The sequence below is a fragment of the Cyanistes caeruleus genome, chromosome 26 (assembly GCF_971803275.1).
Source record: "Cyanistes caeruleus chromosome 26, bCyaCae1.hap1.1, whole genome shotgun sequence".
Classification (NCBI taxonomy): Eukaryota; Metazoa; Chordata; class Aves; order Passeriformes; family Paridae; genus Cyanistes; species Cyanistes caeruleus.
The window spans coordinates 3,649,066-3,660,231 of record NC_141726.1 but is presented as its reverse complement, the minus strand read 5'-3'; the positions used below and the strand labels follow the sequence as shown (position 1 = coordinate 3,660,231).

The 11,166-nt window shown below is 46.3% G+C and overlaps 1 long non-coding RNA gene across 1 annotated transcript; it reads left to right on the top strand.

The window, feature by feature from the left end:
- Positions 1–6,212: 6,212 nt before the first annotated feature.
- On the top strand, positions 6,213–9,189 carry LOC147649271 (uncharacterized). The gene is made up of 4 exons (XR_015279288.1): positions 6,213–6,271; positions 6,867–6,940; positions 8,334–8,499; positions 8,806–9,189. It is a non-coding gene; the product is annotated as an uncharacterized LOC147649271 (long non-coding RNA).
- Positions 9,190–11,166: the final 1,977 nt, after the last annotated feature.

Below are 11,166 nucleotides of genomic sequence, written 5' to 3'. Positions count from 1 at the left end.
ACCCTGACAAATCCTGACATGCATAAAGCGATAGCAGAGAGGCTCAAAGTTTATCAGCAGCACATGCAAAATTTCCTTTTCCTGTCCTGGAGACAGGCAAGGACGAGCTGCTCCTGCCAGGGACCACTCCACAACTCCTTACAGCCACCAGAGTGTTGTCAGGAGCATTTCAGGATGAGCCTTGTCCCTCATCCCTCTCCTCAGACCCCACCAGTTTTTCCTGAAGTGCCCATGCCACGCTCAGGAATCCCAGGGCTTCCCCCACATCCAATTTATGAATTAAACATTCCAGCTTCCCATGGAGATGCCACAAGGATTTGACGGAAATGTGTTTCTACGTTACACCTCCTCTTCTGAGTCTTTTAACGCACATTCCTAAACCTGTACCCAGCACATCATAGGTACTGCTGGAAGAAAAACAGCAGCACAACCCTGCACACCCAGAGCAGCAGGATTTCCACAAGCACTGAAAGCACAGTGCTGGAACCTGTGGCTGGAGCCAGCCCAGGCACCAGCAGATGTTGAGGTGCAACTTGAACAAAGCCAAATTCTCCACATGGCTCCAAAAGCTACTTTATTTGCATGTTTCTATACAAGCTGAACCTCTCATCAGGGGTTTTTCCAGGTGCTCACAGCTCTCCTTCCCTCAAGGCTCCAGCAGCAGAATCAGCCAAATTGCAGTGCTTTCGTTCCTAATAAAAAAAACCAACTTTGTTTCTCTTGCAGCTCTCCAGCCTAAACCAGAGTGCAGATAAAGCAACACCTCAACACAGAGAATGACAGAAGCAGACTCAGCACAAGGCAGATGTTGCAAAGCCAATCCCCATTTGAAGTTGATTAACAAAAGAATTAAATTAGATTAATAAGGAAATTGGTAAAAATAACATTAAATGAAGAAGGAAAATTAAGAAGAAAATCCCAACTATCCAGGGATGTGCACCTGACAAACAGGTACCTGCTCAGCACACCCAGCTCCTCAGGACCTGATTCTGCTCCACATTCACTCCTGCACACATCAAGTTTGAAGATCTGCCTGCAAATCCTGAGGTGACATGGACAATTTCCATGGGAGAACTCACCATACACATCCGTTACTCCCAAAATATCCCGTAACATGGAACCAAACAGAAAGAACAAAGTTTCCCCAAAGTGAAAATACAACAAAACTTACCCTCAGGAATCAGGGGAAGTGAATCCCAAAGCTCCTGAGCTTCCAGAAACATGTGGAATGTTCAGGAATCCTCCGCCAGGCAAGGCATGGAGGCCCCTCCCTTTTCCCTCCTATTCCTTTTTCCCTCCCCTTCCCCTTTCTGTCCCACTCCCATCTCCCAGAAGGTCAGTAAGCTGGCAATACTGGAAATCGCTTCCTTTAATAATTTTTAATGAGGTTTTTTTTTTTTTAATAAACAGTGAACAGTGCCCACTTGCAGGCAGCACTGGTCGAGTTTCCTCACAGGCCCTTATTGTTACTTTGATCTTTAAATCACTTGAAGCCTGAAGTTTGCTGAAACCAACGTTGACCAGCTCCAGCAAACTGAACCAAAGGGACTTGGATATCTGGGAATTTAAATTTATAGCACTTGGAGGATGTTGGAGCAACCAGGAGATACAGAGGAGATCAAGGCCTGGAAAGCTGCAGAGTCCCTGCTGATAAAAGGACTAAAGGATGTGGGCCAAATAAGCAGGAAGAGCAAGAAACTAATAATGAACAGAATGGTGATTGATGAAGAAAATTGTGTGGCTTAGAGCCAGTGAACGTTGATTCTTTTGTTTGCTAAAAACGTATAAATAAGTGGAAAGGTTTTGGATCGGGGTCTGTGTGGAGGCCAGAGCCCTGTCAGCTACACACCAAAACCCTGGCCAAGGATAAAATAATGCCTGAATCACTGACACCACAAAGCATTGTTAGGGAATCTGATTTATCCCAAGGATTTGGGAGGATTTTGGGAACAATAACACAGCTCAGGTGGTCTTTGGCACGGGGAGGGGCACCCGAGGAGAGGGATCCTGAGGGGGCTTCTCCAGTTTTTTGCTGGTTCTGTTGCCCAATCTCAAATCTATTTTTTTCCTTACAAATAAAAGCTTCTTTTTAATTCTTCATTTATTTATTTACAATAAATTATGCCATCTAAATGAGAATATCAATTATTATAAACTATCATTTCCTCTGTAACAGCCCTCCATTCATGCCTCTCGCTAATTACAAAAAGGGTGGTGCTTGAATCCCAGCCAAATTCCAGCACAGCCCACACCTGGCTAGAATCATGCTTTATTTCTGGCTGTGGAGAGCAGGGATTCTTCTGTAACCCTGTCTCTTTCTGGGGTAGGGGTCTCAGCTCTCCCCCTACAGCACCTGAACCTCCCCAAGAAGGAGGTGAAGGTTGGGGTGAGTCTGTGCAGCTCTGTTTGGGGTTCAGGTGCTGGTTGTAAAGTTGTGGTTTCGGTGTAAAAGCTGTCCTAGAGCAGACCTTGCACGTTCTTTAGTTTGCAAAAATATTCATTCATAACCAGTTGGTTCTCAGCCCACGGATGGGAAGTTGTGAATCACAGATTAATTCCCAGTGCAGAGCTGAATGGAGAGCACAAGTGAGCTTTGCTGCCCTGTTTTTTCCTTATTTTTGAGATATATATATATATATATATATATATATATATATATATATATATATAATATTTATTTATTTATTTTCTGTGTGCAGTGCTCACGTTTTTGAGGAGGCTTTGTTTAATTCCAATTTTTTTGCTGGGCTGCCCAGGTAGGAGCAGTTTCCTGGTGTCCCACAGCATCTTGGGGGGGTTTTCCTTGGTGTTGATGGAGCCAGGAACATCCTGGGGAGCAGAGAGAAGCTCCACACCACTGCTATCTTTCCAGGTAGAGGGGTTTTCTGAAAAAAATGTAAAAAAATAAAAAGATGTGTGGAGTTTGTGGCCTGTTCCTGGTGGTGCTGAGGGGCTGAGCTGGGGCTTGGTGGCCGTGTTGGTGCCCAGCAAGCCCCAGGGCTCTCTGGGCTAGGCAGGGGGGCTCAGCCCAGCTGGAGCAGTTTGTGCTGTTTTCCCTGTGGGTTCTGGCTCAGACTGGGATCAACTGGAGGGAATCAAAGTATAAGGAGGGTTGTAAGGGTGTCATATCGAATTATCACCTCCTGTACATGAGCAGAAATAGTGACCTGGAGCAGAAGTGCAGCAAAAGTGAGTCTCTACCAATTTCCAGCCACTTTTACTGCCTCTGCCATTTTTTCTTATGTTTCCAGGCTAATCTGACCCAGACCCCATTCCCACATCTTCTCTTGACTAGGCTCCAGCTTTACCCACTGCCCTGACCCACATGGCACATGAGTTATTCCCCCTATCCAGAATTTCTGGGACTTCTCTCCACAAGTTTAACATGAATGAGAACAGGGCTGCTCTGGTGAATTGCTGTGCTGCTGCATGGTGTGATTTTAGCACTCTGCATCGGGGATTAGCTGCACAACTCCTGTTGCCATAGCTCTCGTCCCTCCGAGACTTAAATGTGTCACATAAACTGAATGAGGAACACAACCAAACCGGGAGGGGGGGAAAGGTGGGCAACAAAGGAGGGAGCCACAAACAAAGCAGGAATCTTTCCCTTTGATTCCAGCCTCATGATTCAACATTTATGATGACAATAATTCTGAGCTGTAAACAGCGAGTGAACAAAAGCCCCGTGTGGGAGGGAAGAAGGCTGAGCTCGGTATGACTGGCATTCCTTGAGATCACTCCTCAGGCTTCCTTCAAAGCTCTGAGTGTTCATCAGAGCACTGACAGCTTTCCCAAAGGCAATTCAGGCTCCCAAACAGACCAGCAGTGCTGTTTAGTCCCTTGGGCAGTGGCCAGTGCCTGAATCTGGGTGGCAAAAGCAGGAAATCATCCCCAGTTCCTGGAGTTCCTCACGGCAGTCCCCAGTGCACACTGCTGGAGGACATGGCAATAAATGGGAAGCTGCCTGCAATAGTTGGCTGGGTTTGTTTTCTTCCTTTATGGAAAAGGGGAAAAGTCACATTTCAGCCACAAAATCTTCCTTGGGAGCCTTTCAGAGGAGTAATAAATAGTTCTGTGGGCCAGGGTTTAAGAGGTGCCAGTGCCCATTTGGGCTCTTTGGTGAACAAGCACCTGCTTGGTGCTGCTGTCCTGGGGGCTTTGGTTTGGCTGGAATAAGGAGCCAACCATGGGAAAGGCAAAAAACAAAGTCGGATGGGACCTGAAGGAAGAATCCCAGTGATTCTGGGTAGTTGGAATGGCTGTGACAGCAGGAAAAGGCAGAATTTATTTGTCACCTGCTGCTTGTGTCAGTCTTTAAAAATCAGAAGTCCTTCAGTTGCATTTTGGAGAGTAGTGCAAGATGAAGTTCTGCTGTTGAAGGTTGTACCTGCCCTGCTCCAGCAGTTTGCCCAGCCAGGCAGGGTTTTGGGGAGCAGGGATGAATCCAGGGATTGGGTTTGGAAGCTGAATTGAGGGATTTAGCATGGAAAAAAGCCCATGTGGTGAGCAGCAAGGACAGCAGGAGCAAGGCTCTGGGTCAATGTGTGGGTTACAAACAGGGGGAGGGCCAGGGGATGGATGCAAACTGGTGAGAGCACATTCCCAGTGTGCTGAAATTCCCTCTGGAGCCGTTTGTCACGGATCCTGCCTCTCCACCTGTCCATTCTGCCCTCTGCAGTTTATGGACCTTTCCTTGAGCTCTTGTGCTGTGAGCAAGCCTGTCAGAAAACCTGTCTGAAAGCCCAAGGGTCAGAGGAGTTAAAAATCAGGATTGTCTTTGGGGAAAAGAGAATAATGGAAGTGATGAGGCTCAATTGCCTTCAATCCATTTGGCTTTTAATTCCGTGATAATGGGCACCAATTAGCTTAAGGAAACACTCATCTTTGAAATATTCATTGGGATGCTGGAAAATTGGCTTCATCTTTCTGGGGAGGAATCTGAAGAAAGGGCTGTGTTGGGGTTTTTAATTTCGAAGAAAAGGAGAGGCGGATTTTAGTGCTATGTTTCCACTGTTCCAAATATATTTCTCCCAAAATCAGTGTCATCTTTTGTAAATGCTGCTTCCCTTCTGGAATGGCTCCATCCCAAGGCAAAGTATCCCAGTTTATTGGCAGTGTGGGCGTGGAGTTGGGTGCTTTATTTATCTGCTTGGATGCAGGACCCCAGAACATGGAGCAGAGGAGGACAAACTGTTAGGCTGAGTTTTAAAAGCCTCATTTCCAGGACTCCCAGCTGAGCTGCCTTTGGAAAGTGATGTCCAGTGCTTATATTGGGCAAGTAGCAGAGAGCCTCTGGTCTAGTCCACTTTTCTGTCCCAAAATTCAAGTCTGCTGGGAAAATATGCTTCCAAAGGCTTTCAGCTGCTGGGCTCCTGTGTTTCTCACCTTGGTGCAGTGGACAACTCAGATGTTCAACAGCAGTTACTCAAGTTCAGTTCTCAGCTCTGTGACAGTCTCAGACAAACCTGGGAGGGTCCATCTGGGGCAGGATTTGTTCCTCCCCTTTAGCAAAAGTCGTGTCTGGCCAGCAGAAAATGTTACTGTGAGTCTTTCCCTGAGAACCGACTGCCTCATTCCTTCACAGCAGAGCTGCCCCAAGGAACAGCCAGCCACCTTCCTGTGAACCTCACCTGAGTGAATCTGATAGATTTTGTGTTTTCCATGCAATTTTCTAATTTGGCTCCCTGCAGCCTTGGGCTGCTCTCCCTATTACAGTATTTAATTGAAATAAAGAGTGTGCAACACCTGTTCTGGTTGGACTCTCACCTGGGGGTCTCTGTGCAATAGAAATAATAACAATAACTTCAAATTGTGGTTTGGAGTGAGTTGCTTTGCACTTCTGCAGCGCTGCACAATTGAGCAAGGATGGGCGGGTTGTTTAGCTGGGATGAGGAGAGCTGATCACATACAATGTTTTCATACAATGATGTAGCTGCATGAGGGAAATGTTCACCCACAGGTTCTTCTGTGTTTTGGGCAAAAGGGCTTTAATTTGCTGTTGATGCTCAGAGTCGGGTTCTGACCTGGGAGATCACATCAGGCCCCTGTGCCGTGCTGGAACCTGGTGTTGCCATCTCCTGACTGTGTGGTGGCAGGGGTTTGGTGCAGCTGTAGGAGATGCTGGGACATTCCTCATGCTTGGAGCTCTGGGGATCAGTTAGTGCTGCTGTGTCTCCAGAGAGGAAACTGCTGGAATGGCAGTACAGCTTAAACGTCTGCATCTGCTTACCTGCCCCTTTTCTGCTCCAAGATTCGCATTTCTGTACTAGAGGTGAGTTGCTTATAGCCCTGAGCCTTCACTGTCACCTCCTGTCCTTTGTCTTTTCATCTTCTACATTGTTTCCCCATTTTCAAGGTCTCTGCTGTAAAGCCAGGCCTGTGTCCCTCAGGAGTCACCACTCCCTAGATGTTTTACAAGGGCATGACAGGACGGGGGAAATGGCTTTAAAACTGAGAGAGGGCAGGGTTAGGTGGGATGTTGGGAAGGAACTGTTCCCTGTGAGGTGGGGAGACCCTGGCACAAGGGTGCCCAGAGAAGCTGTGGCCACCCCTGGATCCCTGGAAGTGTCCAAGGCAAGGTTGGAAAGGGCTTGGAGCAACTTGGGACAGTGGAAGTTGTCCCTGCCTGTGGTAGGGGGTGGAATTGGATGAGCTTCAATGTCTTTTCCAACCCAAACTATTCTGGGATTCTCATCTTCCCTGCTGCTCCTGCCTTTGGAAATGAAGCTGTCACTGTCAGAAGGGGCAGCTGAGACCAAGGGAGAAGGAACAGGGACCTCACTGCAGTCTCCCCTCCAGGACAATATCCCTGCTTGGGCAAACACAGCCCATCCTAATGGAGTACTTGCTTTTCCCTTTGTTTTCAGACAGCAGAGCCAGCCCAGGACCTGCAGCACGTGCACATTTACACCTTGTCCTCATCCCAGCTCCTCTGCCCGAGGTAAATGCAGAAAAGGGAGGTGATAATGGAGCTCCTGATTACCCAGCCTAGGGTGAGCAAGATAGGAATGCTGGTGAGAAGCTTCCCCCACCCCGCTCTTCCAAATCATATATTTTTCAAGTTCACATCAATTACTTCTGTTTCCAACTGGATAAATTTGAATGAGACACCCTTCTGTAATCTGCTGACAAGACAGTGAAGCATTTTTTGTTAGCACCTCCTGATGCCATCTAAATTGGGTGTTTGCAGGGAAGAAATGTAGCGTGCAGTTAGGAAAGATGAAAAAGCAGAGGAAGGAGAGGAAGGGGAGATGTTATTTGGAGCCTGTGTTAAGGGGGGAGTGCTGGGCTCTCGTGCAGGGAGCACGAGGCTACAGCTGAATGAGGTGTAGAGGTGAAACCAAAGGGTCTGTGGGTTGTCTGGCTCCTTCTGGTGAAATTTCTCTGAGGATTGGAAGGGCCAAAGGGAATATTCTTGCTAACAGGAGTGGTAGAACTGTCTTCACCCTCTGCTCTGGGTACTACAAACTGAATAAGCACCATAAATGTGGTACAGTCAAAACACACGTGAACTTAGGCAGGTGCTCATGAAGAGTTCTCTTCTTAGCCTAAATTCATAATAGATGAGAGGAAAAAAAATGCTGAATCCAAATTGTTGGAGGCTGCATCCTTAACTTTCTGCCGAGGACGGCTGTGCCTCACTTAGCCTGGGGAGCTGCTTTGGCAGTGGGTGTGCTTGTAATGTGTTTTCAGTGCTTTTCTCCAAAAAAAGATGCAGAACTGCCTGTGATGGATGTGGAATAGGGAGGGAGAAGGAGATGGTCCAGGGAGCTGTGCAGGGCATCTGCCACCTCACTAAGCATCTCCGTGGTGGAGATGACACCTCTGGGAGCAGGAGAAGAGAAAAGGTGAAGCTAAAATCGTGGCAGAGTGTTGCTACAACAGCCTCTCTCTGCAGCAGAGATTTGCCATAGCAATAAACTTTAACAAGAGGGATTTGGGATTGGTGTGTTCCTCATAAATCCTCCCAGGCCGGCTGTTTGCTGCCAAGGCTTTGGGGAGGGTGAGTGATAACAGATCTCCCTCGGTCTGAGGGAGCAGCTGGAGAGATCCCATTGCTGAGGAGGTGCAATAAATGGAATCGACTCGTGCTAACTAAATTGTAACTATTTTGGAAAGTTATGATTAGAAGCAATCAAAAGAGTCAGTGTTACAAGGCAGATGTACCCCTTTACAGATGTTACATGTTAAAATTGAGGTACAGGATGTAGTTTTGAGAAAAGTGATGTCCCAAGACAAAATCGACCTTGAGATGGACAAAGTTGGAACGACTTTAGGCATAGGGCCTGAAAATTATAAAATGTAAGACTAATTAGTGGACTTGCATAATACAGTGCTTAGTATGCACACACAAACCTGTGAGGCCATCCAGAGGACAGCGAGGATGAGTGTAAGCCTTCGTCCAAAGACCACCAAAAGAAGACTAAAGACCCCTAACAACAAGTGGAGCATGTGCCATGAAGAAAAGTCAGAAAAATCAGAAATAGGAGGAAACTTGTGGTAAGCATTACTGAATATGTATAAGCATACAGTACATAAGTTTAGTTTGAATTGTTTTGTTTTGTACATGAGGCAGGGTGGGAAGCCCTCTCCGTGCCCCGGTCGGTTTTGCTTATGCTTTAATCATACTTAATTACTGGCAAATTACATATATAAATTGTATTTTTTTATTAATTGTATTCTTTACTAAACTATATTATTTTATACCAAATTATTATTAAATTTACTAAATTGTATTCATTTTTAATTAAACTGCTGTTAACTCAATAAACCTAGTTGTCAAAATTCTGATTTCATTTATAACAGACAGAACTCAAAGTCCCAAAATCAGAGCAGCTGGAGAGTGAGTGCAGCCACTGCCAGCACCCCTGCCCCTGCCTCCTGGAGAACGCTGGACAAAGCTAACATCTGGGAGAAAACTCAGCATAATTCCTGCCAGCCAAGCTCCTTTACCTGTCTCCTCATCACATTCCACATTGCTTTTCCTTCATAACATCCCTTGTGTACAGAGCTTTTAATATAACGAGAGCACGTGAACTCACCCCAACCCTGTTTTAGGCACTGGGAGCTGCCAAAAATCCTTCTGTGTGCTCTTTTTTGGGGGTTTAGGGGTTGCTCTTGGTGACTGGCAAATTAGGGAAAGCCTGTTGAGTCACGCAGCTGTGAAATCTGAGTTGGGCACTGTGAAAAATGAGGTTCACATATTTTTTATAGAATTTAAAAGTTTAATAGAAAGACAATTAGGAGAGAAAAATAAAGTATACAGATATGGGCGGGTGTCTCTGCATTCAGCCAAGAGAGCACACCTACTAACGAAGGATTGTCCCTTAAAAACAGAACCCTACTACAGATCCATAGATTCTCATACATATTCAGACATTCTTCTTAGGATCTGTGGTGTTCCTCTGTTTAGTTTTTCCTTGCCCCCTTCCCAATAGATCAATCTTCTTGGCCCCACTAGGTTTTATGTCCTCCGATAACAGGTGCCATAAATTTTTCCTTTGGAGGGCTTGGAGGACTGCTTGTCTTCATCTGGACAAGATAATCTTAGGATGCAGGGGGGTCTCTGTCTATTTTTTTTTTAGTCTCTGGGTTATATAAACAAAAAGTAGTTTGTGCTTTAATATCATGTTATAGCCTAACAAATATGTATTATCCCACTGCTTCTAAGTTTCATCAATAACAGAAACAAAGGAAACTATATTAATACAACAAAATTTTCTAACCTTATACATATAACATTCATTATAGTATTTGTGAAAAGCCAATAATGTGATATGCATTTATAACAGGCACCAACATCTCAATGGGTGTTTAACCAAGCTCTGGCTCCTACATGGAGCTGAAAGGCTTCTCAGTGGAACTAATGGTGCTTGTTAGGCCTGACACAGCCACTTTTATAATGCTGAACAAATAGCAGTGAGATTTTAATTTTCTCCCCCAATTATGATTATGATTATGATACTGGAAAACTTGGTCCAGGTTTGTTTATCCAGGAGGAGCTCAAGTATGGCGAGGACATGAGCAGCAATCAGAGCACCAGCAGCAGGTTCAGCTGGGGAAGCTTCACTCTGTCCCTCGCGGTTTGGAGGGGTTTTGGGAGCTGATTTCTTGGCAACAGGATTGTTTTTATTCCTGTTTCTTCAGGGTTTTTCTCAGTGTCTTGCTTTACTGTGAATTCCAAGTTGGAAGCTCAGACTGATTGATGGATGGGAGCTGCTGCAGATGGAACAATCGCTGGAGAGTTTAGAGCAGTTTTTCTTTGCAGCTACCAAAGGACTGGAAGAGAATCTGTTGCTTGAAAGGAGGAGTGTTTTGTGTTTTATCTGTCTCAACAACCTCCCATCGAGCTCCTCTTTTGTGGTTTTAAGCTGCATCGAGCTGGGAAACTTTGCAGCAGTTCCATGCAAATTCATCCTCCACTCTACTCCCAGGGCTTATGGAAATAGCAGAGGAATTGTCACACATCCCAGAGTGGCAGAGCTGGCAGCAGCAGTGATGTTCTGAGGGAGAAATGTGAATTGGGAATTCAGGAAGCCCTTGAAGAAGTTGGGATGGGCCCTTAGTGCCGCTTTTTTTTAGATTCCCCACACAGAACTTCCCACCTTTCCTGCAGGTTTAATTTGAAAATCGGGAATGTGTGGAAGGAGCCGGGGGAAGCGAGCTGGGAGGGGACTGTGGGAAGGGCTGATCCCAGAGCTGGCAGCAGCCAGCTCAGGGTGCCACTTCAGCCACAGCTGGGTAATGTCCCCCGAGCAGGGACAAGGGATACCTGGGGGGATCAAACCCGGGCTCCATTCAGGGGAAGGAGGAGGGCTGAGGAGTTTCAGACCTCGGTGGTTTTCCTCTGTTGCACGAGGCAGTGGTGCTGCTCCCAGTGCAGAGGGTGATCCTGGGATTCAGCCTGCTGCCTCCTTGCTCCAGCTTCCTTCACTTCCCCCTGTCAGGAAAATTAATCCACGAACACCACAGGTTTATGTCCAAAAAGGAGACAGAGGAGTCCTTTTTCTTTATTCGAATAAAGGGAGAGACCCTGGGGTCTCTCAAATTTTTGGAGGGTACAGCCTCCCTTTTATCCTAATTCCCACCCGCTTGTCCCTTCTCTCTTTGCACATTGGCTGGGGTACTTGAGAGGTACAGACTACACCTGATACCTGAGACACCCCC